This window comes from Silene latifolia, chromosome 2 (genome assembly GCF_048544455.1).
Source record: "Silene latifolia isolate original U9 population chromosome 2, ASM4854445v1, whole genome shotgun sequence".
Lineage (NCBI taxonomy): Eukaryota > Viridiplantae > Streptophyta > Magnoliopsida > Caryophyllales > Caryophyllaceae > Silene > Silene latifolia.
This window is the reverse complement of record NC_133527.1, coordinates 97,198,065-97,201,964: the sequence shown is the minus strand read 5'-3', so window position 1 is coordinate 97,201,964 and position 3,900 is coordinate 97,198,065. Positions and strand designations below refer to the sequence as shown.

At 42.6% G+C, this 3,900-nt stretch overlaps 1 non-coding gene across 1 annotated transcript; it reads right to left on the bottom strand.

Annotated features, from left to right (window-relative positions):
* Positions 1 to 317: 317 nt before the first annotated feature.
* Positions 318 to 423, bottom strand: LOC141645077 (small nucleolar RNA R71). Its single transcript, XR_012544670.1, has one exon. It is a non-coding gene; the product is annotated as a small nucleolar RNA R71 (small nucleolar RNA).
* Positions 424 to 3,900: the final 3,477 nt, after the last annotated feature.

Sequence of the window (3,900 nt, the reverse complement as noted above, 5' to 3'; positions counted from 1 at the left end):
TCTCACAACTGAGGATGGTAACACTTTCAATATCCGTCCGTCTTACATAAATCTGGTGGATATAAATTTGTACCGAGGTGTGGCGGGTGAAGATCCGCGCAAGCATATGAAGTCTTTACTGACTATTGCTCTACTATTCCCGCCACTAAGGGAGTAACACAAGACAAGATAAAGGAAGTGCTTTTTCTTTTTTCTCTCGATCGACTCGCCCGTGAGTGGTGATCGATCTTGACCGGATCGCTGCTTTGGTATCACCAATCGGGAGACTCTCGCACTTGCCTTCTACAAAAGATACTTCCCTGCACAACGCACTAATCAGCTGAGGGGTAAGATTACTAGTTTCAAGCAGGCACCTGATGAGACTTTCTATGAAGCTTGGTGCCGGTTCAAGAAGTTGGTGAGGTCTCTTCTTCACCATGGTTTTTATCAGTGGTTTTTGTCAAACCAATTCTACAATGGGTTGTACGATGACCACAGAGCTATACTTGACGCCTCATCCAACGGGAGATTTCAAAAGAACATTGATGATGATAAGGGATGGGGCATTATTGAAGAGATGGCGATCCATTGTGCCGAATATGGGAACCCACGGGACTGTATTCGAACGGTCCATTCGGTTGATAAGGCAGTCGTGGCTCAGCTGGAAGCCATGAATGCTCGGTTTTATAGATTACAACTGCAATCTGCTGGAGATCAACAGACGGTTCAACTGTTGAGTAGACAGGAAACTGTCACTTGTGAGAGGTGTGGAAGTAATGACGGGCATACTGCTATTGACTGTCTGACTGAGAAGGAACAAGTCCTTGCCTTTCAACAATATAGGCAAGGAGGAGGTTCGTATTACAATAATCAAGGGGCAGTCCATCCTAATTTAAGGTGGACAAGTCAGGATGTTCTCAATCCCACTCCTCCACCGCAGCAGCAACTTTATGTCCCTCCTCACAAGACTCAACAAAGCTTCCAAAAGCCTCCTTCTTTTCCTCCATCGCACCAAGGAGCTTTATCTTCTAGTGGGGTAAGTGATCTGACTGACTTAAAGACAATGATTCAGTCGTTGACTAAGCAATTGCAGATGAGTGACCAATAGAAGGAAGCTTCAATCAAGTCACTTGAAACCCAAGTTGCTCAGTTGGCCGCAAGCCAATCCACAAGAAAACCGGGTCATTTGCCGTCTCAATCCGAGAAGAATCCACATGAGATAATCAATCTAATTAATCCGCTAACTGGTCGTTCATATGAAGGACCAAAATTGTCGACTTTAGATGACATATAAGACCCGAGGGAAGGTATTATTGATGATGAACAGGCGTATAATGCTGGAAATATGCCAAGCACGAAAGAAATACTCGATTGACTGATTTCTGGTGGTCGATCGAGTAGAAATGATGCTGAAACTACTCGATCGAAAGGAATTGTTACTCGATCGAGTAGTCTGGATAATCAAGGAACTGATCGAGAGGTTAAAACCACTCGATCGAGTAAAATTGCTTAAGAATCTGCTCGATCTAGTGAAAATATTGAAGAATCTATTCGATCGAGTGGAAATATGCCTCGATTGAACACTGTTGCTATTAAGGAACTCGATCGAAAGGCTGGAAATGCTCGATCGACTGAAATATCACCTGGAAAGACTCGATCGAGAGGTAAAAAGACTCGATCGAGTGAAATAGAGCTTGAACCTGCTGAGACGTTGGAAGAGAGGAACAAAGGGCTTGAGATTCCTATGACGGTGCCCTTACCAAGGCAATTACAGAGCACCAAAGCCAATCAACAGTTCGGGAAATTCGCCGAGCTCCTGAAATGCTTACATGTTACTATTCCATTCGCCGAGTTGCTGACTCAGGTACCCTCTTACTTAAAGTTTATCAAAGAAATTTTGTCGCTTAAGAGGCATATAAACGATCATGAGACGGTAGCTTTAACTGAGGTAGGGACTGCCCTAGTTCAAAATAAGTTGCCACCTAAACAATCAGACCAGGGTAGTTTCTCAATTCCGTGTCATATAAGAACCCATTTGATTGACAACGCGTTATGCGATCTTGGCACTAGCGTGAGTGTCCTACCTTTGTCTCTCGCTAAGAGACTTGGTTTGACCAAATTTAATTGAACCAATATGACCGTACAGGTGGCCGACTGTAGTATATCACGGCCGTTAGGAGTTATAGAGGACATACCTGTCAAGATCGGGAGATTCTTTATTCCCGTAGACTTCGTAGTGCTTGATATTCCCGAGGACACTCACACCCCTATTATTTTAGGGAGACCATTTTTATTCACTACTCGAGAAGTGATCGATGTCGGGGGTAAGACACTTACGTTTCAGGTAGGAGATGAAGAATTGATTTTTCATCAGTCTAAATCTCGTAGGGCTCACATGCAAGCTCAACCTTGCAATGCCCGATCCTCTACTGACTCAGAAATAGACACTTCAGCTGAGAGTGTTTAATTTTGTGCTGCTAATGTAACCCCTCCGCCTCATACTGAGAGCGATAAGGAGGAACATTCTTGTTTTTTCCTTGCTGCAGGTACAGATGAAACAAATGCTGGAGTTGTCAACGGTCAAAGTGCGATTAAAGTTAATCAAAATGGAGACGCCGATGTCAAAACTGATGGGAAAGACAAAGGGACGAAGAAAATTAGTGCATACGTGGACGTTAACTGTTCTCCCTCTACTCATTCGAATTCAAGCTCATGGAGATCGAAGAGGACAGTCAAAGACGCTGAAGGGACCTCCTCCATTCATAAGCCCTCCTTTGGACTACTGAAATGTTTTGGGAATTAAGCATAGAATGCCCCGTTGTAACAAATTGTAAAACTTTAAATTCCCGTCGAATTTCTTTATTGCGTTTTTTGGACTGCTAGACTTTAGTTTAATTAGCATAGCAAATATCGACTATAGACTGTTATTTTGCGATTTGGTATTATCGGGATATGTTTGCGAGAATTTTTATGCAGGTTTGGGGAGATAATGTCGCATTGGGATGAATTTTATGAGAGAAGAACTCGATCGAGTACTTTTTGTACTCGATCGAGAGGAAGGAACAGGAAAAAGTTTTGATCGAGAGGTTTTCAGCTGCTCGAACGAAATGGCAAAACTGAAGAGTTCTCGATCGAGTGGAATTCTGCTCGATCGAGTGAAATAGAAGCCTGAGTTCTCGATCGAGTGATTTCAAATCATTCGATCGAGTGAATTTGCCATTTACACGCAGGAAGTAACTCTTTAACTTCCTCTTTCTCATTCTTTTATTTTCATTCTTCATTTTTGCTCTTCCTTATTTGCGACATTAACCCAAAATCCTCCATAATTTTTGCCCCAATATCAAATCCAACACCCACATTTTAATCCTTGCTAGTATATCGACTAAAGCCCTTTGATTTCCCCTTCAAATTTGTTCTTTTTTGCGGTCAATTAAGGGAATTAGGGTTTGCGGTTTTCGACTGAAATTCCGCCTATTTGCATCATTTTCTTGTCGATTTTCTTTCTTATATTGTGGGTTTCGTCATCAAGTAAGTTTTTCCTTTACTATTTTGTTGATTAATTGCTTGATTTCGAAATCATGTAGTAATTTGGGGATTAGGGTTTAAGGTTTCATTCAAAAACCCGACTGATTGGGGATTTTTGTGGTTTCTTTGTTTAATTGATTGTTCTTTCCCCTTGCTCACTTGATTAGGATGGAAAGTAGTTTATTGCCTTCGACTAGTTCGACTGTTGTTTCATCCTCGACTGAGACGGTGGTCCCTACTGTCACCACCGTCACCACGACTCTCAATATCGCTGCTACTACCCCTGTTTTACCTGTTGTTACTGGTACTACTGCTGATGTCGCTAGCTCCGCCTCTGTCGCGGCTAGCTCTATTTCTGCCTCCGTCTGAGCTAGCTCTGCTGCTAGCTTTGCTTCT